Here is a 25,870-nt window from a genome sequence, read left to right as displayed (position 1 = left end):
TCAGAACAAGGAATTTATTCAACCTCTTTTCCATGACGTATGTATACCACTAACAAACACATTACAAATCAGAGGGAGAGAAATAAAGAAACAATGATGCTTCTGAACTATTTATGCCCTATCTTTGGCAAGAATTTCTTTACATTGGCTTTCTTAACTGGACCGGGAACTGCATATTTGTTGGTACTTGACTTATTGGGCAACAGTTCAGCGTCATAATTTTATTTATTCCTTTACTCAACAGATTTAATTCAGTTTCTGCTTCAAACTCCATGTATCCTCAGCTCTGTTCCTTAATTGGATTTCCTGTTATAGACTGGGTTTCTTGTCATTCGGTCCGACCAACCATCAATTGATTTCACTTACTTTAAGTCACAGAGTCTGATGTTGTAGTGCTTCTCAGGTGTCTGAAAATTGGTCCCGGTTGAGTCAGGAGACTAATCTAACAGCAAGGAATCCATGGTGAAGGGAGGACAATACAATGCTGGAGTTTGGATGGTCAGAGAAAATAATATTGGCAGCAGAATAAAGGTAAGTCGGTAAGAATCTCAACAGGGAGGCGAGGAAGCTTTTGGATCAGCTGAAGACATATCAGAAAAGAGGGTGACTGATTAATTAAAATAAAATCAAGAATTGCTGATACTGGAATCAATAACAGAAACAGTTCTTACGAAATGTCACTGGACCTGAAAATTGACTCTGTTTTCTCTCCCCTGATGCTGCCAAACCTAGAGAGTTTTTCTAGCAATATCTGCTTTTGTTTGTGACTGATTAACTAGTCAGTGTGGAGAAAGCAAGAGAGTCACCGAGCAAAGAGACTGAGAGCAATTGGATTGTAATATAATCATCCATTGCCTTGGAGTTAGCATACAGTGCTGGGAGGCTTACCATGTGAGATATTCATACCATATGCAATAGAACAAAAATAAACAAAAAGAATTGGGATAAAATTGTGGTTTTTGGCTAGATGAGTTGCAACAGCAAATAAGTGCTTCAGGAAGAAAACCTTCATGCCAAACTTTAATAGTTTACCAGCAGCTTTTCTGTGGCAGCTTACCAGAAAGAATACCTGAATTTAATGCTTAAAAATTCTCCAGATGGTTTTGAACTGAAAGAAAACCTGAAGAGTCCAGCGAAAGCACTGTACGGATTGTGGACTCTGCCATTTATGTATGCCCATGTTATACAGGTATGCTATGTAAATTCCTTCAGCTGCTCCAGGGGAAAAACATCGAAACGGAAACCATACTTTTGTGGTAGGCCGAAGTTCGAAAGTGCAGATACAAAAGGTAAAGAAAAATTGAATCGATAAATGCAAACATGATTGCACCATATCTGTTTTGGTATTCTTTCTTTATTTAAATACTTTTCTTCATTGCTTTTCACTAACGTATACAGGTGACAGTGCACCCTGTCCACTATCAATGCATTTTGACATTACACACACTTTCCAATGTGTGCTGGTGATCCAGGAGGTTCAGCAATGTTGCCAGAAAATCAATTTCATTTTATGATATCAATCACATTTGAATAAAAAGGCAGGTGAAAGGAATTTTACTGTGAGTTTATTTGATGTTTGCTTTCAGAATTGAATTTCTGGATTTCCTTCAATGGTCGTTCAGGACTGGTTGATTTTACTTGTTCATCGTTGTGTATTATTATTAGTTTTCTAGCCACTATTTTGTCCTTTGCTCTGTACCTCTTAAATTCATGACTGTTGTTTTAGTACGGGCCAATTACAACTTTACACAGAAAAACAATAAGAAAGTAAGTGTTACAGCAAGTAAATGCAACATGTTACAGGAAGTATACAAATTATACTTAGATTTCATATACAAATGATATTGGATATCAGGAAATAATTCCTTAATCAATCATGATAACTCCATTAGCATCTTTAAATACCAGCCAGCTTTATTATGTACCTTGAGCATGAAGAGAAAATTTCACAGGATTTCCCCACTTTTTCATTGATTTATCACAGTCAGAATCCTTGAAGCATTGAACAGCTTAATTAGAATTGATTGTATAATTTATGTGGAGTTTCTGCAGCTACTTCTATGGACATGCTTTAAAGTTCACCTCCTATATCTTCCAGTGGAACAGATTCTCATGTCCTGGCATAATAGAGCATGATTCTAGAATCTCTACAGTGTGGTAAGAGGATCCTACTCAGACCCAGCTTCCCACCCATCCTCTCATTTCCCATGGCTAACCCATCTAGTCTGCATATCCCTGAACATTACAGGATAACTTAGCATGGCTAATCCAGCTAAACTGGACATCTTTGGGCAGTGGGAGGAAACCCAGGCAGACACGAGGAGAATGTGTAAACTCCACACAGACAGTCACCCAAGTGTGGAATCAAACCCAGGACCCTGGCGCTGTGAGGCAGCAATGTTGACCACTGAGATACTGTGCTGTCCAAGAATGGTTGAGACATTTTGTTGAACCGGTGACAGAACATGCTTTTGTTGAAGCAGTGAAACTTTAACCTTATATATAGTGGCAGTACAGTTTTGCTATTGCCTTATGGGATGTGAACATCATTGGTTGGGCCGGTAATTATTGTCCATCCTTAGTTGCACCTTGAGAAGGTGGTGGTGAGCTGTCTTTCTGAACTGCAGCAATCCACTTTGTATGGATACACCCACAGTGGTATTTGGGAGGAAGTTCCAAGATTTGGACCCAGCAACACTGAAGGAGCAACAGTATCTTCCCAAGTCAGGATGGTGAGTGGCTTGAAGAGGGACATTTGAGATTGTGTTCCTACGTATTTGCTGCCCTTGTCCTTTAGTTGGTGGTAATTCTGTGTTTGTCCAAGGATCTTTAATGAATTTCTGCTGTGCATCTTGTAGATGGTACACATTGCTGCTGCTGAGTGTTGTTTGCGAAGGAGTCACACTATAAGGAATTACTGTACAAATCTAAATGATGGCATGCATATGTTCCAGAAACAGTACTCAAAGCAGATTACTGTTTTCCAAATGATGCTTTGGATTCCAAGTAAATGTTAAATTATTGGCTTCAGGATGAACAAATAAATTGTAACTGGGGCATGGTCAGATGGGGTTTGCTCCATTGTAATACACAATTATAAATATAAAATTTATTATGATAACAATATACAGAGTCCTCTGTCTGGGTGTTTGTAAAATAATGATTTGTGTATTACTAAACACCCATAGCCTGCAGGTCCCTGTGTGTTTTTAAGATCTGAAGCTGATTATGTTGCCTCCTGTATTGTAGGAGTATGAACTATATATTTACCACATATGTTGTGTATTTTATATGTACCTTAATCTTGGAAGAGAAAGAGAGTTTCTGAGGAAATTACACTTTAACAAAGGAGTTTATAGGGCCTCATTGAATCTTTTAAAAAAAAACAAAATTGCCTGTAATCTGAATTAAACTTTTAATAAGGTTAATTAAATGCTGCTGCCTTTCCAGTTATGTGCACTACCCGTTGGAGAAAGAATAGAAATAAAACTCAGCAAATATCTAACAAACCCAATAAATGCTGATATTGTATAATTTATTAAATGGATAAATATTCATGGCAGTTGTCAAAATTACAAAAGAAATAATATTCTGCATTAAGCTTGAGCTGGACTTCTGCAAAATGTTGCATATTTTGTTCAGTGGTTCAATGCACAGTTGACACTACCCTACATTTGTGTATGTATTTTTAATGACCCCCAAATGGTGGCCCATACAGCCAGCATAAAGCCTTCTGTGTCAATAATGCTATTTAAAATTTGAATGCAATCCCCCGCACAACCAATGCAACTATTTTATCTGGAGGCAATACCTCATGAGAATTCCTGTGTGTGCTCCTTTCTCTGGTCTACTCTGCCATTATTCAAAACTGTTCCCAGTTGGGAAATTGGCTGTTATTTTAACATTAACTGATCTTGCATCTGTATTTTTTTTCATGCTATCATGGAAATTACAGATTGAAGAAGGCCATTCTCTGCTGCAGTTCTCTCCTTATTTGGAGCTACTCATTATTTATTTCTGGAGCACAACTTCTTTTCATTTTAAAATGCTGCCTACATAAATGCAATCTTGACCACAAAGCATCCCAAAGTGTTTCAGATCAGTTAATAAGAGTAAACCTAGATAGAATATAAAATATGTTGAAATTGAATCAGCCCGATATTGCCACCTCCAGTGATGAATGGTGGTGGTGTCAGACAACAGGCTGACTGTTCTCACAACAGAGTAAGCAGGATATTTTTCCAATGGTTCCTCATGACACTGTCCAGGCCCAACAATCTTCAGTGAGTCTATCAATGACCTTTGCTCCATCCTAAGGTGAGAAATGGGCATGTTTGCCGATGATTGCCCAATGTTCAAGATCATTTGCAACTCCTCACATACCAAAGCAGTGTGTGTCTACATGCACCAAGACTTGGACAATATCTAGGCTTTGATTGTGAATTGGTATGTGTCATTTGCACCATATAAGTGCCAGGTAATGACCATCTCCAACAAGAGAAAATCCAGCCATGATCATTTGACAATCAATGGCATTACCATTACTAAATCTCCCACAATCAACATTCTGGGGATTACCATTGACCAGAAACTGAATTGGATGAGGCATTGTAAATACAGTGGCTACGAGAGCAGATCTCCTGCCAGATGCTCTTTCTGAGAAGCATGGTACTGATCTCGCCTTCTCTGCTGTCTCTATCTCTCTCTCTCTCGACTCCTTTCACAGCTGGTAGATGGTAGATAGCAGCACTCCTGAAGCTCATTGCTACGGTTTTGGAAGATGGCACAGAGCTACAAGCTCTTTGGTAGGACTCCCACTGAGCAGCACGATGCTCTGGGAACAACAGCATAGTGAAATCAACCAGATGCAATTCTCAACATGGGGGCTAAAATGGTGCTTCATGCGGTGAGCTTAGGAAGGATTTTCACTGTCATGACCTCATCATTTCCATCTCCGATGACAGTCTCCAGACGGACATTTACTATACGCGGCCTATCTGCAGCCAACCAGCACACCCACTCCCCCTCCTTACCCATCCAACCCCACAATGTGCCCTACCCCTCCACCTCACCCCCTTCCTCTCCACCTCATCCCTCCCACACCCCTTCCCAAACTCCCACCCCACTCCTCAAGTCACCCCCCCATCCCCTTTCTCTCCTATACCCACTCCCCGCCATCACACCACATCCAACCCTCACCCACCACATGCCATCACCCTTCCCCACCACTCCTTTCGCCACCTCAGGAACCACTAGAACCCCACCCCTGAGCCTTGCCACATATTCACCATTCCCCCTCGCCCTTGAAATATCTGAAGTTGAATGGTCCATTCCCAGTAAAGCTCCCATGCTTGTGCCCCTCCGCACCCACCTCATTGAATTCCACACCCACTATGACGTGGAGTTCTTCTTCTGCCTCCTCCACCTCCATGCCTCCTTCTTCAACAAAAACTCCCAACTTCCCTTTGAGGATCCCTCCTCCCATCACCAACCTTCCCATCCACCTGGTTACCTTCCCCCACTGGCCTTGTACCCACCCTATCGGCTGCCTCAATTTCTCCAACCTCTACCTCACCCATTCCAACCTTACGCCCTCCGAATGTACACCGCTCCACTCTCTTCATACCAACCCCCGGTTCATCCATCAAACCCGCTGGTAGTCTGGAGATCTGACCTCTATGTCGCAGACGCTGAATGCCAACTCTCTGACACCATGTCCTACCTCCCTCTGATCACAACCCCACCGTGACCCATCATGCCACTGTTCATGACCTCATCACCACCGGTGATCTCCCCTCCGACTTCTCCAACCTCAAAGTCCCCCAGCCCACACTGCCCAGTTCTACCTGCTCCCCAAGATCCACAAGCCCAAATACCCCATCTCAGCATGCTCCTGCCTCACCAAACTCATCTTGTCCTACCCCGATTCCATCCTGTCCCTTTGGTTCAGGCACTTTCAGCTACATCCACAATACAAACTACACCCTCCATATCTTCAGTAACTTCCAGTTCCCTGGCCTCCAGTGCTTTATCTTCACTATGGATGTGCAGTCCTTATACACGTCCATACCCCACAAGGATGGCCTCCAGGCCCTATGCTTCTTCCTCTCTAACAGACCCATCCAGTCCTCCTCCACCAATATTCTCCTCTGCCTCACCAAACTAGTCCTCGCCCTTAATAACTTTTCCTTTAACTCTTCCCATTTGCTCCAAATGCAGGGAGTGGCCATGGGCACCTGGATGGGCCCCAGATACACCAGCCTCTTTGTTGGCTATATTGAACAGTCCCTCTTCAGTACCTATACAGGTACTGTGCCCCAGCTCTTCTACCATTACATCGATGACTGCATCAGTGCAGCGTCCTGCACCCAGGCTGAACTGGAGCAGTTCATCGACTTTACCTACAACTTCCATCCTGTTCTCAAATTAACTTGGTTCATCTCGGACACCTCCCTCCCCTTATTTGACCTCACCATTTCCATCTTTGGCAATAAGCTCCAGACAGATGTTTTCTACAAACCCACAGACTCCCATAACTACCTGGACTACACCTCCTCCCACTCAGTATCCTGCAAGAACTCCATATCATTCTCCCAATTCCTCCGCCTCGGCTACATTTTCTCAGACAAGGAGATATTCCACTCCCAAGCATCCCAGGTGTCCACTTATTTCAAACAATGTGCTTCCCCCCGCCCCCCCCACTAGTCATATAGACAGCCCTCCACTGCACCACCTCCCCATTCCACTGTTCTAAACCCCTACCGAAATCTAATAAAGACAGAATCCCCCTTGTCCTCACCTACCACCCCACCAGCCTCTGCATCCAACACATCATCCTTAAACACTTCTGCCAACTCCAACTAGACCCCACCACCAAGAAGATCTGCACCTCCCCACCCCGCTCTGCCTTCCGCAAAGACCATTCTCTTCAACAGTCCTTGGTTCATACCACTCTCCCCACCAACACCCCCCTTCCCCTGCAACCAGAAATTATGCAAAACCTATTAGCACACTGCCTTCCTCACTTCCAGCAAGGGCCCCAAACAGTCCTTCCAGGTGAGACAGAGGTTCACCTGCCTCCCTTCCAACCATGTTTACTGTATCCAGTGCTCCCAATGTGAACCAAATGTAAACTCAGCTCAGCTGGGCCTACAGGGACCGACTGGACCTCCCACTCACTGTCTATTTTAATGCTCCTTCCCACCCCCTTTCCAACATGACCATCTTTGGCCTCCTCCATTGACACAACAAACTAAGCTGCACATTGGAGAAACAACACCTCATCTTCCACTTGGACAGCCTACAGCCCGGAGGACTTAACATTGAGTTCTCTAATTTCAAAGAACTCCCTTCCTATTCCATAACTCCCTTCCCAGCCCCTCCCCCTCCCATTCTTCTGACCCACCCTTCCTTCCAGCTACCAATCTGATTCATACCTCCCATTGATCCACCAGGTCGTACCCTCTACCTGTGTTTGCCTATCTCTACCTCGCCCTGCCCCCACCACTCCATACAAAACCCTTCCCCTAATTCCCCTTTATCTGCAGCTCCCCCTACACTCACCCCCTGTCCTGAAGAAGGGTTACACCTGAAACGTTGCCTTCTCCACCTTCTGATGCTGCCTGGCTTGTTGTGTTCTTCCAGCCGCCTGCCTGTCTACCTTGGTTTCCAGCATCTGCAGTTTTTTTGCCACTAGAAAGGTATGGTGAGGCAGTATGCTAGACCATGTCACAAGAATCACTCCCTAAACTTGACATGACTCTCACTTTACCAAAAGATCTGTGAGCTTTAATCTCTTGTTTGATTTGATAGTTTCACAAAGGAGTAAATACCCAGTTTATGAGCTATACCACAGGTAGATGGAGGTGTGGGTAAAGGGGAGGATAGTGCCGAGCGCTTCAGAGAACATCTCTGGGGCACCTGCACCAACCAACCCCACAGCCCCTAAACCTTTGAGGATTTGAGGTGTTGATGTCAAATAATGGTCCATAATTTGTCAGGTAAGTTTGTAAAGAAAGGATGGAGTCAAACACATTTCATTGTCACCATTTAACCAAACACTGAATAATACTGCAGAAGGAAGTATATAGATTGTGACAAGATGTTATTTGCAAGGTGTGAAGCTAAATAGTAATGATCATGTTTCTCCTCATGCGAGATAATTTTCTATTCCTCTTATAGAAGAATTCCATAGTGGACTACAGATTGTCTGTTTTATGAGTTAGCATTTAATCACAATCCTAAGACAAGTTTTACTTCACTTCAGTTTGACATTATACAAAAAGAGCAAATCCATGTGAAGATGAGTTAGGAGACATACCTAGTGAACATCGGGTAAGACACTGTCAAAGTCATGCACATCATTTGGTTGAAGGAAGAAATCTGACAAAGGAAATAAGTTATTCTCTATTATTTATCGTCAATATTGCCATTTATGCCCCTTCCTCAAAAGATTAAAAATTGGAATGTTACTGATTCAGGTACAATCTTCAGTATCATTTGTGACTCCTCAGACACTGAAGCAGTTCAAGTCTAATTGTAGTAAGACCATGGTTGACATCTGGGCTTTGGTTGATTGGTGTAAAATGACATTTACATCACCTCAGGCAATCACCAAATAAGAATCCAACCATCTCCCATTTACCTTCAACAGCATTGATGTAGAATCATCCATCATCAATGTTTCATGCATGACCATTGGGTAGAAACTAAACTGGACCAACCGTGCAAATATCTCATCTGCAAGTGTAGGTCAGAGGCTGGGACTTCTGCAGTAAGCAGATCACCTTAGTCCCTAAAACCTCTTCATTATCTGTAAGGAGAAAGTCAGGAATAGGAGAGAATATTGGCCACTTGCGTGGCTGAGTACAGCTCCACCAGGAATCAAAACAGCACAACACTATTTGGAATAAAACCTCACATTCATCATCTCAACATTGACTCCACCCACTTCTGAAGAACAGTGGCAGCAATGTGTATCATGTAAAGGATGCAGTACAGCAACTCACCAAGACTTCTTTGGCAGCATCCTCCAAACCCATGACCTCTATCATGCAGAATGAGAAGGGCAGTGGATGTGTAGAGACCCCCTACAACCCACCCTTTCATCCTGGCACCTTCCCCTGCCACCGCAGAACTGTAAAACCTGCACCCACACCTCCTCCCTCACCTCCATCCAAGCCCCAAAGGAGCCTTCCACATCCATCAAAGTTTTACCTGCACATCCACCAATGTCATTTATTGTATCTGTTGCTCCCGATGCGGTCTCCTCTACATTGGGGAGACTGGACGCCTCCTAGCAGAGCGCTTTAGGGAACATCTCTGGGACATCCGCACCAATCAACCCCACCGCCCTATGGCCCAACATTTCAAATCCCTCTCCCACTCTGCTGAGGACATGCAGGTCCTGGGCCTCCTTCACCGCCGCTCCCTCACCACCTGACGCCTGGAGGAAGAACGCCTCATCTTCCGCCTCAGAACACTTCAACCCCAGGGCATCAATGTGGACTTCACCAGTTTCTTCATTTCCTCTCGGAGGAGAAAGTGAGGTCTGCAGATACTGGAGATCAAAGTTGAAACTTTATTGCTGGAACAGCACAGCAGGTCAGGCAGCATCCAGGGAACAGGAGATTCGACGTTTCGGGCACAGGCCCTTCTTCTGAAGAAGGGCCTGTGCCCGAAACGTCGAATCTCCTGTTCCCTGGATGCTGCCTGACCTGCTGTGCTGTTCCAGCAATAAAGTTTCAACTCTTCGTTTCCTCTCCCCCCACCTTACCCCAGTTCCAACCTTCCAGATCAGCACCATCCTCATGACCTGTCCTACCTGCTTATCTTCCTTCCCACCTATCCACTCCACCCTCCTCTCTGACCTATCACCTCCATCCGCACCCCCATTCACCTATTGTACTCTATGCTACTTTCTCCCCACCCCCACCCCCTCTCATTTATCTCTCCACCCTGGAGGCTTCCTGCCTCTATTCCTGATGAAGGGCTTTTGCCTGAAACGTTGATTTTCCTGCTCCTCGGATGCTGCCTGACCTGCTGTGCTTTTCCAGCACCACTCTAATCTAGACTCTGGTTTCCAGCATCTGCAATCCTTGTTTTTACCTTGTTGGTTCAAGAAGATGGTTTAACTTCTCCAGGACAGTTGGAGACGTGTGATAAGTGCTTGTCTTGGCAACAGGGTTCCTATCACATGAAAAGAATTTGCAAAAGAAACTACAATTCCCTTTAATGACTGGTTGCAACCTTTTATGCAGGATCCAAGGAGCAGGAGAGTCGACATTTCGGGCATAAGCCCCTCATCAGAAATGAGGCTGGGAGCCTCAGGGGTGGAGCTAGGGGAAAGGTAGCTGAGAGTGCAGTAGGTGGATGGAGGTGGGATAAAGGGGAGGATGGTGCAGAGCGCTTCACAGAACATCTCTGGGGCACCTGCACCAACCAACCCCATAGCCCCGTGGCCGAACACTTCGACTCCACCTTCCTCTCTGCTGAGGGCATGCAGGTCCTGGGCCTCCTCCATCACCACTCCCTCACCACCCGACGGCTGGAGGAAGAACGCCTCACCTTCTGCCTCGGGACCCTCCAACCCCATGGCATCAATGTGGATTTCACCAGTTTCCTCATTTCCCCTTCCCCCACCTTACCCCAGTTTCAACCTTCCAGCTCAACACTGTCCTCATGACCTGTCCCACCTGTCCATCTTCCTTCCCACCTATCCGCAATACCCTCCCCTCTGACTTATCACCTTTACCCCCACCTCCATCCACCTATTGCAATCTCAGCTATCTTACCCCACAGCCCCGCCCCACTCCCATTTATCTCTCCACCCCCGAGACTCCTTATTCCTGAGATCAGGGATTTTGCCTGAAACGTCGATTCTCCTGCTCCTCGGATGCTGCCTGGCCTGCTGTGCTTTTCCAGCACCACACTCTTGACTCTAACCTCCAGCATCTGCAGTACTCACTTTCCCCTGTGACATAGCTAAGCCAGTCAACATGTTGCTCTGTCCTTCTGGCTTATGCAATGATATGTCATTCAAACATCAGGCCAAAAGAACTCCTTTTGCCCAAGCTAATAAAAATTAGGTTTTGAGGTCATTATGTTTATACTCATGCCATTTCTCTAAAAGTCGGCAGTTCTTATTTTAATTGGTTTGATTTGATTTATTACTGTCACATGTACTGAGATGCAGTGAAAATTATTGTTTTATGTGCTAACCAGCCAAATCATACCTTACATAAGTACATCAGGGTAATGGAACAGAATGCAGAATATAGTGTTACAGCGGCAGAGAAAGTGCAGAGAAAGATTAACACTAATATATGAGAGACCTGTTCATAAGTCTGATAACAGCTGGGAAGAAGCTGTTCCTGGTTCTGTTGTTACATGTTTTCAACCATTTTATCTTCTGCCCAATGGAATAAGGTGGAAGAGACACGTCGATGCTGCCTGACCTGCTGTGCTTTTCCAGCACCACTCTGATCTAAATACCGGAAGAGAATATAACCAGGGTGGGAGGGGTCTTTGATGATATTGGCTGCTTTCCCGAGGCTGTGGGAAGTGTAGATAGAGTCAATGGATGGAAGGCTTGATGGACTGGGCTGTGTTCACAACTCTCTGTAATTTCTTGTGGTGTTGGGCAGAGCAGTTGCCAAAGCAAGCTGTGATACATCCAGAGGACACTTTCTATGGTGCATCTATTAAAATTGTTACGCATTATTATGGACAGGCTGAATTTCCTTAGCTTTCTGAGGAAGTAATGGCGTTGTTGTGTTTTCTTGACTGTAGCGCCGGCGGGAATGTCCGAGGAACTTGAAGCTCCCCACCATCTCCACCTCAGCACCATTGATATAGACAGGGGCATGTCTTCGCTCTCCTTCCTGAAGTCAACAGGCAGCTCCTTCACTTTGCTGACTTTGGAGGAGGAGATTGTTATCTTCACACCATGCCACCAAGCTGTCTATTTCCTTCCTTCCAACTGCATCCGTGAAATCAATGGAACTTTGCGACGGTTGCATTAAGGAAATACCTTGCTTCAACCTGACTTGTCCTTATCAAGCAGTAATAGTCATGTCTCAATGCAAAACATAAAATACTTTTGGAAAGTGTTTTGCATATCTGAATCTGACGGTTACTGTGATGGAACATCCTCCAGTCTATTAAATATTTGGTGTCATAATCTGAGACATGTAAAAAACATAACTTACTTTTAATTCATTGAAAAGGAGCTGTTCATAAAGGTGTTGCCATAAAGTATCCTTAAACAATTAATATGATATTATTAATTAAGGTTGCCTACCTTAGAGTCTAACTCAATTCTTTGAGCAATGTCACCTTTGGATTGCTTGTGGTCTGGTTAACCTCTGTCATCCTGGCAGTGATTTACTTAACCTCTACCGTCAACTTGTCAAAGTCTCTTATAAGAGTCAGCTGCTTCTAAAAAGAGGCGGTTCTTGTATTTGTTAAATATAGAATACAAAAGCTAAGGCTTTCTTTTTGAACATTCTATAGAAGCTAATGCCATTTTTGCAACATTTTGGAGTTTTTATTCTAATTTGCTATACCCCACAGCATTGGGAGTTTAGATGTTTCTAAGTATGTAAGTTTGCTGAATGATTTAAAATTCATGTTTATTGGTTTTAGATTAACCCCAATTTAACCACCAGTTACACTGATACGTTGACATTGAAATGTTGCTTTAACTCGCTGAGACACTTACACCAGATTTCTACTCACAAATGATTGCACTGTTTTGTGAGTCGGAGTTATAGGAACATGGGAAGAGGAGGAGGCCATTCACCCCCTCAAGCTTGTCCCACCATTCAATGCAATCATGGCTGGTAGGTCACCTTTGCTTAACAAAAAATTGATCTATCTCTGATTTAAAATTAACAACTGATCCAGCATCTTCTGCCATTTGTGGAAGAGAGTTCCAAACATCTTCCTACCCTTTGTGTGTAGAAGTGCTTCCTTACATCTCTCCTCAACGCTCTGGCCCTAATGCTTCCTAGGAGAAAGTGAGGACTGCAGAGGCTGGAGACCAGAGTTGAAAAACGTGGTGCTGGAAAAGCGCAGCAGGCCAGGCAGCATCCGAGGAGCAGGAGAATCGACGTTTCGGGCATAAGGCCTTCTTCAGGAATGAGGCTGGTGTGCCAAGCGTGCTGAGATAAAAGGTAGGGAGAGGGGATTTGGGGGAGGGGCGCTGGGAATACGATAGGTGGAAGGAGGTGAGGGTGAGGGTGATAGGCCGGAGAGGAGGTGGGGGCAGAGAGGTCAGGTAGAAGATTGCAGGTCAAGAGGGCAGTGCTGAATCCGGGGGTTGGGACTGAGATAAGGTTGGGGGGAGGGGAAATGAGGAAGCTGGAGAAATTTACATTCATCCCGTGTAGTTGGAGGGTTCCTAGGCGGAAGATGAGGTGCTATTCCTCCATGCGTCGTGTGGCCAGGGTCTGGCAATCGAGGAGGTCAAGGACCTGCATGTCCTTGGCGGAGTGGGAGGGGGATTTAAAGTGGTCAGCCATGGGGCGGTTGGGTTGGTTGGTGCGGGTGTCCCAGAGGTGTTCCCTGAAACGTTCCGCAAGTAGGCGGCATGTCTCCCTAATGTAGAGGTGACCACATCGGGTGCAGCGGATACAGTAAATGATGTGTGTGGAGGTCGCAAATTCACCACACTTTTCAACTAATGCTTCCTAGGTTAGAAACTCCAACCAATTGAAATAATTTACATATGTAGTCTTTTCTTTTTGGTAGCTTGAAAACTTCAATCAGATCACCCTGTAAGCTCCTAATTTCTGGAGAAAATAGATCTAATTTGTATAATCTCTTCTCATAAGATCCTCTGAAGTCCAGGCATTATTCTGGTGAAACTACGTTGTACTCCCTCCAGAGCCAATCTATACTTCCTAAGGTATGGTACCAAGATCTGCTCACAGTACTTCAAATGAGGTCTAACCAGGGTTTTGCCCTTCTGCAATATTATGTTTTATGTTCACTTGTGGGGCGTGGACATCACTGGCTGGCCAGCATTTATTGCCTGTCCCCAGTAGCTCCTGAGAAGGTGGTGTTGAGCTGCCTTCTTGAACTATCTACATGCTGCAGGCTGACCCACAATGCCCTTAGGGAGGGTATTAAAGGATTTTGACGCAGCATTAATGAAGGAACAGCGATATAGTTTCAAGTCAGGATGGTGAGTGTCTTGGAGGGTACATCTGCTGCCCTTGACCTTCAGGATGGAAGTAGTCGTGGGTTTGGAAGGTGCACTCTGAGGATCTTTGGTGAATTTCTGCAGTGCATCTTGGAGATGGTATACTCTGTGTTTCTATATACTGACATCACATGGATTTCCCATTGCTAAATAGTCACAAGGAAGACTGGCATAAAGTGGCTGAAACTAACAATTTCCCTTCAATTAGAGTCAGAGTCAGAGAGATGTACAGTATAGAAACAGACCCTTCAGTCCAACTCGCCCATGCCGACCAGATATTCTAAATTAATCTGGTTCCATTTGCTTGCACTTGGCCTATGTCACTCTAAACCCTTCCTATTCATATACCCATCCAGATGCCTTTTAAATGTTGTAATTGTACCAGTCTCCACCATTTCCTCAGGCAGCTCATTCCACACAGGCACCACCCTCTGGATGAAAAAGTTGCCTCTTAGTTCCCTTTTAAATTTTTCCCCTCTCACGCTAAACCTATGCCCTCTAGTTTTGAACTTCCCCACCTCAGGGAAAAGGCCTTGTCTATTTATCCTATCCATGCCCCTCATGATTTTTATAAACCTCTATGATGTCACCCCTCAGCCTCCAATGCTCCATGGAAAACAGCCCTGGCCTATTTTGCCTCAAATCCTCCAACCCTGGCAACATCCTTGTGAATCTTTTCTGAACCCTTTCAAAGTTTCACAGCATCCTTCTGACAGGAGGGAGACCAGAAAGAATTTGTAGTTGTACAAAAGGGGCATACATAATAGGAGCATCTGCTGATCATGTCAGACAGGTTTTGCTTTAGTCCCTTGAACAGGAGATACTTCTTAATGCTTTATAAGAGAGATTCTGTAGATGTGTTTGTTCACTTATGTAGAGATGTCTTTACATCTGACAGCCTGAGAGATGATAAGGTAAACTTCCAGAATACTCTCCTCCTTAAGACCATAATAAGATTCCCTAAGTTCATGCTCTATATTATGATGGAGGCAACTATGGGACCTGACTCCAAAGATCTCGCTCATCTGTATGACCTTACCAGAGGAGGTCAATTTTATATCAGAGGCCCGAAGCTTGGGGAGGTTAACATTCCCACAAGGAAAGATTAGCACTAATCAGAAAACAGGGGGAATACAGAGCACATTAACATTCGACTCCTCGGAGTTCCGAAAGTAATAGTTAAACAGACTGTTACCGGAGTATTGTGTGAAATACTTGACTATCGAGGGAGTGCAACAAAGGTTCTCCTGACTGACACCAGGGATGACCAGACTGCTGTACAAAGAGAAAGAGGCGACTGGGCCACTATTCACTCGAGTTTAGAAGAATGAGAGGGGACCTCATTGAAACAAGTAAAATTCTAACAGGGTTGGACAGACCAGGTGCAGTTGAGAACATTTCCTCTGGTTGGAGAGTCTAGAAGCAGAAGTCACAATTTCAGGATATGGGATGGGCCATTTAGGACTGAGACGAAGAACCGTTTCTTCACTCAGAGTGTGGTCAACCTTTGGAGGTTCTGGGGGCTAGGTCACTGATAATTCTCAAGAAAGAGGTTGATGCATTTTTAGATATTAAAGGTACCAAAGGGTGTGAAGGGGAAGCTGGAATATGGTGATGAGATAATAAATTAGCCACGATCACATTGAATGGGATAGCAGGCTTGTAGGGCTGAATAGCCTCCTCCTGCTCCCAGTTTCTATGTTTCTCTCAGTGACAGAGTGTTTTGACTTTGACATTGGTTCATTGGACAGCACTGGTCCTTAATCATTGGTGGGTGAGAATCCTTGTGTTTCTTTCTTAACTGCTCTGTGGGAGTTCCAACAGGTCAAACATGGCTATCTCTCAAGAAGACAGTGCTCCATCACATTCTCAGGTCAAACAAGGATGTCATCCGTGTCCTAACAACAGATTCAAAATTACTTCAAACTAGCATAAACACATTTTTGAGCTGTTTGATGTAAGAGCACTTACATTGTCATCGTGAAGATTGCTAATGTTTGATTTGAATGCTCTGCTGCTCATTGGCAAATAAAACCAATAAAAGAAAAAAATTGGTTTAATTGTTCTGCAGAGATCCATGCTCTTCAGGATAATAAATGCTCGATATACAATGAAGCTTATTGCCAATATTAAATATTTTGTTCAACCATTTGTAAAGATATTTCAGCTCCTGTTCTTTGGCGAATGGTTTTGATTATGGAGATGATTGAGGATATGCTTTGGAAAGTAAATGCTGTCTTATGGAAGTGCCTTGAATATTTGGTCCAAATGTGTACACATTTCAAAAATATATGAGTTGGGGGGAGATCATTCTTTGATTATAAAAAAAAGTACCATAAAGACAAAAGTCAAACCATCTGAACCATCTGTTCCTTTACAAGTTTGCTGATTTAAAAATAAAATGGCCTTTTAGTAAACTTTAAACAGGGAAACACCACCTGCTGTTCCATTAAATGTGACCTGACCTTTTCTTCTGTCTAGTTATAATAAACACTGCACTTTCTTTAAGCAAAGCCTGTTTGAAAGATAGTGGACTGTAAGTGTGCCTTCTTAGATCCCAGATGAAGTTGCAGACTTGTGGAGTGTTTGATCTTTTATGAGTGTCGGATAAATTGGCTCTGGCACCTGGCAACCAAAAATCACTAACTGTTTGGGCACAACCTTTCTGTCAAACATTTTGACCAAGCTCGTTGTTTGGATTAAAAATATTGATATCTCCTGCACTGTGTTTATCCAAGAATACTCCCATTGATGTTTCTCATTAGGAGTCTACAGATGAAACAAGTTCCAATAGACATCATGCAGCCTTTCAGTTCTGCTACTTTTACTGTTGATATTTCACTGTATTAAAAACTCATTCACATCTATGAATTCTAAGGATCTTATTCTTTACCCCATGTAATCTTTCAGAAGATCCAACACGAGAAAAACATCCAGATATTTTTGTCTGTGTTTTCTTTCTTTATGTTTGGTAGTGGTGGGAAAATTAAGTTTCTTGCAGATTCATAATTAGTATTCTTCTAAGAATGGCCCACCAAGACTGGAAGTTCAAAAGATGAAGTTTCACAAATATTGTGTTACAAGCAATATATTGAAAATACTTTTCCATGCACAGCCAGGTTGACGGTGCACTGAATGCATACTCTGAGGATATATGTTAACAGGAAATATTTCCTCAGTTACATTTATTCATTATACATTTTATTGTCAATTATAAAAACTGCTCATGTTAAGAATATGCTTTATTAACAGAATTTTAAATCAATCAATCAATTTACAACTGCAACGTTTATCACAAAAACGTCAAAGGAGTAGAAATTGATCAATGTGGGTTTGTTTTGTAATGCTCAAATTAGGATGAATTATTTTCAACACTATTTAGAAAAACAGGGGTAGAATATTTAACTTACCTGGAGTGAATTTACCATGAAGGAAAGGTTTAATTTAAACAGACTTGAAGTATGAATCTTAAAAGACTGCCAAATGGGTGAATTACTCATAACATTGCATCTCAAATTCCTCAAACTGCCTGTGTTAATTGTTGGCTGCGTAAAGAAATTCATTTTATAGGGATAGTTACGTATCCCAACAGGAATACATGGACAGGAAATGACCATTCAGCTACTTCAGACTGTTCTACCATTCAATGAGATCATGGGGTTGGTGTGGCCTAACTCCATATACCTGCATTTGGCCCAAATCCCTTAATGCCTTTGCTTAACCAAAAACTTATCTACCTCAGATTTAAAATTGACAACTGATCGAGCATCAACAGCCATTTGTGAAAGAGAATTCCGAATATCTTTGTGTTTAGCAGGACTTGCAAAATAACATCTCTCCTAAAGATTCTGTCCATAATTTTTAGACTATTCCCCATTGAACAAAGATATCATACATGCTATTTTCTTTAAATAGGAAAAATTTGAGCATGTTAAAATTTGCAGTTACTTGCATAGAAAACTTCCAAATGGAAAGAAAGTATGACACATTGATTTAAGAAAAATCATTTTTACCTGAGCTTGTTATTTCTCAAATAACTTTTTTGGTTAAGAATATTGTGAATTTTAATCAACACCAACACAATTCAAAAATCATGGTTACACTGGAACCAATCTGTCCCTTTCATGTCTAATTTTGGACAATACACAAATTGATCAATCTTATCTTGCTACTGGAGGTGAAGAGGTTAAAAGGCTAGGGCTGAAGGTTTCATCAGATATTCACCCAATTGCTTGTTGTAACTTTGGCAGGAGATCGGTGGAAACAATGCTTTTGTAGGATAAACATTGTTTTTTGTGGAACTTGGGCTGAAGTTATAGCCTGCGGCAAGGAAATTCCCAAACACAACTAAGGCACTGAGGCTAGCACCCTGCTTTAAAGACCATGTCAATGAGATATAAAAATAAACAGATTCGAGAAGGAAAATTCTTTCCTTTCCCCTGGATGTCCTACAAAACAGGGTTAAAAATCATACAACACCAGGTTATAGTCCAACAGGTTTAATTGGAAGCACACTAGCTTTCAGAGCGCTGCTCCTTCATCAGGTGGTACAAAACAGGAATACTTACATTCCAAATAAAAATGAAAAGAATTGTGGATGCTGTCAATCAGAAACAAAAACAGAAATTGCTGGAAAAGCTCAGTAGGTCTGGCAGCATCTGTGGACAGAAATCAAAGTTAACATTTTCAGTTCAGTGAAGAGGGGTCATTCAACCCAAAATGTTAACTCAGTTTCTCTTTCCACAGATGCTGCCAGACCTGCAGAGATTTTCCCACCATTTCTGTTTTCGTTTTATCATTTACATCCCAAACAGGGGATTTAGCATGCATTACATAGATCTAAGTGATTCCACAACTGATAGATCAGACTTTAGCTCTGCAGTCCTGCCACAGCCAGTCATGAATGTTAATGGACAATTCAACAACTGACAGGAGGAAGAGGCTGCACGAATATTCTCATCCTCACTGACTGGGGAGCCCAGCACATCCATGCAAAATGCAAGGCTGAAGCATTTGTGTCCATTCGCTACACCTCTAGAAGTGGAAATGTTTGTTGATTATTGCAGCAAGTTCAGCTCCATTTGTGACTTCCCAGATACTGAAGTAGTTGTGTCCATATGTAGCAAGACCTGGTAAACATCCAAACTTTTGTGACATGAATGTTCCTTGCCACTCGTCATCCAAAGTGCCAGACATTGATTATCTGTAAAACAAAGATGCTAATCATCTCCCCCTCCCCATGACATTAAGTGGCATTGCCACCACTAACCATCTCACTATCAATTTCCTCAGACCAGAAATTCAATTGGACTAGCCATATAGTTACTGTGGTTACAAGAGTAGATCTAAAGGTGGGAACCTCACAGTAACTCACTTCCTCAAGCCTCAAAGCCTGTCTACCATACATGAGACACAAGTCAGGAAGGCAATGGAATCCTCTCTATTGTCCTGGTGGAGGGCAGTTCCAACATCCAAAACAACTTAGTCCTCTTGAATGGCACCCTATTCAACACCTCCCACCTTAACTCCCTGATGCATACTCATCTACAAAATGTGCTGCAGCAGCTCACCAAAGCTCCTTTGACAGCTCCTACAAGTCTGTAATCTCTACCATCTAGAAGGACAATGACGACTGATATATGGGAGCACCACCACCTGTAAGTTCCACTCAGAATCAAGCAACATCCTATGTTGGAAGCAGGTCACTGGGCGTTTCTGCTATTGGGTCAAAATCCACAAACTCCCTTTGGACAGTACTGTGGGTGTACCAACCTTCACATGGAATGCATCAGTTCAGGAAGTGGAGATGTTGTTGATGGACTGGGGTGGACAAAGTCAGAAGTCGCATGACACCAGGTTATAGTCCAACAAGTTTATTTGAAATCACAGAATTTTGGAGTACTGCTCCTTTATCATGTGAAGCCCTGTTCAAGGAGGCTGCTCACCTCCACCTTCTTAGGGATGGCAATAAATGTTGGCATAGCCACCAACGGCCATGTCCTGTGAATAAGTAATAAAAATGTACATGGCTGTTTTGTGAATCACATTAACTGTTGCAATGTAATAAACCACAGCAACCAATTTGTGCAGAAGATTGTACCTCAAATGTTAAGAAGGTAAATGATCAGATAAACGGTTTTGGTGTGTGGTCTTTGTTAATGGTTCAATTCTGACTGTGTCAACTTTTATACTCTGCTGCACTAGTGGGCTTTATTATAATCAGTTCCATTTAATATCTTAACCAAAACAAACAGCAATTCCAGCAGTACAACACCTCATTATTTCAATTTAATGTGTGCCGTAGATTACGCAAATCTCTTGTAGTCAGGTTTGAACCTAAATGTATTGACTCAATGGTAATTTACAGTGAATCTTTTTTTTAACACTCTTGCCACCTTCCTTTCTTCAATAAACCAAGAAATTGTCACTTATCTGCTCAAGTTTATTTTACACAATCCATAAATGGTTTGTCAACCAAATTTCTTAATCCAATTTCTTACAGAAAGAGAAGGAGGAGAATGCCAGACTAGAGAGGTGTGCACCACCTCCATCAGAGGGGCTCCTGTCTTCATTGGAGTGAGAAATATTATGTCCAGTGGCTGATTTGTAACATAATTTTAAAAAGCAAGTTGAAAGTTTCTGAAATGCCTACACTTTAACCCATCATTTTAGCCTGAACAGCCATTTGTATTTTAGCCTGGAACATTATTAGGATGTGATTGACAGGAAATAACGTCTAAAATGAGATCCTGCCAATTGGGGCCAATCATATTGAAGTAGACATCTCGAGCAGAAATCACTGAGGTTCAAGCACATCACTCATGGTACCAGTTCATGGGAACTGAGGCACCAAATCCTAATCAAATTCCTGTCATTTATTCAGGTTATGACAGTTTACACAGAGAATTTGGGTCATTAGATTTTTGAATTGAAGCACCACAATTTGGCATATCTCCTTTCAACGGCATGATTTTAGATTTTCTTTGTCAGGTGAAATGAGCAATATGAGGGTTACTATGATTTTTTTTTTCCCCAGGAGACTAAATCTATTTAGCGATTATATGCACAAAACAAGAAATTGTTGGAAAAGCTCAGCAGATCTGGCAGCATCTGTGGAGAGAAATCAGAGTTTAATGTTTCGGGTCCTTTGACTCTTCTGAGGAAGGTTTTTTAGGAAGGGTCAATGGACCCGGAACATTAAACTCTGATTTCTCTCCACAGATGCTGCCAGACCTGCAGAGCTTTTCCAACAATTTTTGTTTTTGTTTTTGATTCACAGTATCTGCAGTTCTTTTGTTTATCAGTCACATATCTTCATTGACCCCCCCTAATTTTATTTTTACAAAATCTAAAATTTAAAAGTTCATTTTGATGTTGGCATTTGTTGCTCATCCCTAACAGCATTTGAGAAATTGATGGTGAATTGTCCTCTTGAACCAGTGTAAATCCAAGATTAGTGGTGCTGGGTTAGGGGTGCCAGGACATTGATAATGCAATAATGAGGGAAGAGCACGATGGTGCTCAGTCAGGAGGGCGATGGTGTTCCCAGTTAGATTTGTATTGTCAGCTCAAATACTGCAATTGTGAGGTACAAATTAATGGAGAAGTACGCTTTGCATTGTTATGGTTCTGTTCAAATCAAAATAAATAATTGGTCTGAAGGGTTGATATGATTTATTTTTAGTTGCACTGGTTTTTGTTTTGTTATGTAATTGATTTGTGATTAATGTAAAACTATGCTTCAAGATTGATTTATTTATTTTTTGGATAAATGTGTCTTACTGCCCTAATGTATATTTGTTAGTAGCTAATTAAATGTGGAATGGGAAAGGACAGAGTTAAAGAAAATACAAGTTTGTTTGTTAATTGATTAGAAATGTATCAAAGAACATGTGCTGTGTCAAAGAGCATTTACATCTAAAATGTTTAAATAGCCAAATGTCTGAATCAAATGGAACATGATGCATATGGTTCTGAGTGGACTATGGCTCATTACTTACTTTTGATATTTGAAAAGCATGCTGGCAAAGTCTTTGCTATAAGGAATGTTACAGAATGATTTGAAACAAGCTCCATTGCTTGAAACAAGGGGTGCTGCTGAAAGTTTACTTAACTTCATCTTCTTCATGCAGCAATAGTCAATTTGCTACAATTTTGCATTCATTTGACAAGATTTAGAAACGTATGCAGCGAACTAATGGCCCATCATGTTTCGAGGAATGGTAAACAGTACTGTAGGGAAGTTGTATCACAATTCTTCAGCTCTATCATCTGCTGCAAATTTTGTCAGGTTCCCAACTGAATGGTTAGAATATGTAGGGTCTTCTAAACCTTTAGATTAATTATTTTAATTATCTTTTCTTCTTGGCTAATCCCTTAAGGTTGAGGATGACTTGCGTCCAATCTGAGAGATGAACTCTGAAACGGCTATTAAGTTCCAATGTGCAATCTCAGTAGCTGCCACAAAAGAGGCAAGTGGATGATGCTTGAGGTGTCAGATAGACATGCCTACTGGATGCTTGGAAGCTCCCTCTGATGCCTTGACTCCACTTCTGCACAATCCCAATGCAGTTTCGCGATGTGTCTCATTGCCTTCCTGAATGATCCTTCTTCAGTTTGGTCATTCACACCTCAGGGTCACCCATGGGACCGCACATGTGTTTGATTTCTTCAGATGTGTTTTGAGAACATCCATGAAGAATTTCTGTTGTCTTCCTGGGAGACTCCAATTGTGACTGTGCTCCAAGTGGAGCCATTGTTTTGGAGTCTAGTGTCAGGACTGTCCCACTGTGTGGGTTTGAATGATTAGCAAGCAGCCTTTTGCTCAGCAAGTTAACTTGGAAGAGTATGAATTTAAAAATCACACAACACCAGGTTATAGTCCAAAAGGTTTATTTGGAAGCACTAGCTTTCAGAGCGCTGCTCTTTCATCAGGGGTTTGCAGAGAATAAGATTGTAAGACACTGAATTTATAGCAGAGGGTTACAGTGTGATGTAACTGAAATTATATATTGAAAAAGACCTGGATTGTTTGTTAAGTCTCTCATCTTTTAGAATGACCATGTTGGTTTCAGTTCTTTCATATGTAAATTGCAAAACATTTTTTTAAAAGTTACATTCTCAAGTGAACTGAGTGTGAGATGTCTTTCATTCCACCAGAATGGGACGATCTTACTAAGACACTTATTAGAGGTGCTGCTGTGCTTTGATATGCTTGGGATAGATTGCCCAGGTCTGCAAAACCTCAAGGGGAAAATAGTTAAACTGTACTGAAGAATTTATGGCTATTTGTTAGGCCACTTTTGGAAAACTGTGTGCAATTCTGGTCTCCCTGCTATAGGAAGAATGTTGTGAAACTTGAGAGGGTTCAGAAAAGACTTATAAGGATGTTGCCAGGGTTGGAGGGTTTGAGGTATAGGGAGAGGTTGAATAGATTGGGGTTGTTTTCCCTCAAGTGTTGGAGGCTGAAGGGTCACCATATATAGATGTATAAAATCATGAGGGGCATGGATAGGGTAAAGAGACAAGGTCTTTCCCCGGGGTGGGGGAGTCCAAAGCTAGAGGGCATAGGTTTAGGGTGAGAGGAGAAAAATTTAAAAAGAGACCTAAGGGGCAACGTTTTCACACAGAGGGTGGTATGTGTATGGAATGAGCTGCCAGAGAAAGTGGTGGAGGCTGGTACAATTGCAACATTTAAAAGGCATCTGGATGGGTATATGAATAGGAAGGTTTTAGAGGAATATGGGCCAAAGGAATATGAAGAGTCTATTTCCATGCTGTACATCTCTATGACTCTCTGACTCTACTTGATCATCAATCTGATGCTTGATACAGCATGATACTAAAACCACAGTATATTTCAATACTGCCAGCTTCACACTTTTTACCAGAAGATAATGATTTCAAATTGGTGTGTGCTTGCAACAACTCTATAAAAATACTGAAAATAAAAATACTGATGTTGTAATTATTAGGTACATAGTGCTCCACTTTTAATTTAATGGATCTTAAAGAACATCATGTAATTTTGGATTTTTAAAACTTATTTATGAAATCCAAAAAAATTTCTTTGTTCAATGAGTTGGATCAATAAAATGTTCAACCTATTAATAAACTGTATTTCTAAATTAATGCCATATTTTCAAAGATTTCATATAGCTGTGAAATGTTACTAAGTTCACACAAAAATAAATAGCCGCACAAATTTCTATATAAGCTCATGCTGGGAAGTGATCTGATACTGGAGGAACAGCAGCTGTGAACTGAGTGAGACTCGGCAGGACTTTCCCTGCAGCCCTTTCCAGGTTAGACTGACTTTTAAAAATGGTGGGAAACGCTGTCCATTAAAATAACCAAAATCAACCATCGTAGAAACAAATATTATCTTTGTCAGTTTGAAGCAACTCGCAAACAGCAACCCAACTGCACCTGAACAAATCTTAAGAAAGGAAATCTCAAATGTTCTTAAAATATGTGTCTCAAACATTGAATAGAAAATATAACAGGTGGGTTCCTGGTTTATTTGGAGAAAATGATAATAAAGCATTATTGTTTTGTTGCTGGTTCATAACTAAGTGAGGTAAAGAAGCACTTTAACACAGGAGGAAGCAAATCAGGTAATTACAATACAATTTACAATTTGGGGATTATATTAGTACAAAATGAAAAGCATAGAAACTGCTTTAATGTATTATGTTTTACGTGAAACACTTTTGTTATTTTAAGTGAATCAACGCTGCCTTATTATGTGCACTCTTTACAGCTGGTTTTTGAACTTCAGTGTATATATTTAATATTCACCTACTAGAGTACTTGAATCCTAGTTACTTATCAACCACATAGTGTCATTACCAAACCACAACACCTTGGTAGATTGTTGGATCATGCAACAGTATGAAATATACAAAGATTATACAGCAAATGATTTGCACGATTGGTTATGCCACCTCTTTGTTTCCTGGGACTTTTTGTGTCACTCTGCCATTACCCTCAATAAGTGTAGTTAAAAGGCAATTATTGCAGCCCTATATCCATTAAAAGTAATGGTAATTATAATTTTCCTGTAATTTCATGCTGCTGCTACTTAGACATTAAAGTAGCCTAAGTGACCCAGGTGTTATGTGATCACTGCCTCCAAACATTAGGCTTCATCTTTGGTTTTTAAAACATTACCAGTATTACTGAAATAAATTGAGTTTGGAACTGAGTAGTTCATCACTTAATTCTCCAAACCCATTGCACACATAAATATAACATCATTGTTTCTGTTCAAATGCAGTAGATTTGACTCATTTTTAAAACATATAACTTTGGAAGGTACAGGGAAATTTATACAATAATCGTATTGCTTTGGGCTGTGGACAGAGTTTTAACTGAAGCCTTTTTGTTAAAACTTGTCAGCTGAGTTACTGCTTGAGGAAACAAATTGTTATGTCAGTGACTTAATATAATGTCAGTGTGATGTAGCAGAAACTTTCTCCTGAGCGGTTTCAGCAATTCTGTACGTGCTTTGCCATCTCTGAGACTTACCATCCAGAAATACCAATGAAAAGTATGAAGATAAATATTTTTGTGTATTTGTTGCAATCTGGAATGTATTGCCTGAGTAGTAGAAGCAGATTCAGCATTCAAAAGTAAATTTCTATTTTATTCATTCATAGCATG

General features: G+C 41.7%; 1 long non-coding RNA gene across 2 annotated transcripts; it reads left to right on the top strand.

Annotated features, from left to right (window-relative positions):
- Positions 1-304: 304 nt before the first annotated feature.
- LOC148150513 (uncharacterized) lies at positions 305-24,301 on the top strand. 2 transcript variants are annotated; one of them, XR_015752320.1, is made up of 5 exons: positions 305-1,289; positions 13,014-13,175; positions 13,836-13,909; positions 20,709-20,782; positions 22,588-24,301. It is a non-coding gene; the product is annotated as an uncharacterized LOC148150513 (long non-coding RNA). The 2 variants fall into 2 exon arrangements; XR_015752319.1 differs by lacking the exon at positions 22,588-24,301 and having other exon boundaries at positions 20,709-21,246.
- Positions 24,302-25,870: the final 1,569 nt, after the last annotated feature.

This window comes from Chiloscyllium plagiosum, unplaced genomic scaffold (assembly GCF_037043375.1).
Source record: "Chiloscyllium plagiosum isolate Xiang-an unplaced genomic scaffold, Cpla_swu_hap1 HiC_scaffold_3, whole genome shotgun sequence".
In the NCBI taxonomy this organism is placed as follows: domain Eukaryota; kingdom Metazoa; phylum Chordata; class Chondrichthyes; order Orectolobiformes; family Hemiscylliidae; genus Chiloscyllium; species Chiloscyllium plagiosum.
Note: the sequence above shows the minus strand (reverse complement) of the source record. Positions and strands in the feature narration are given on the sequence as shown.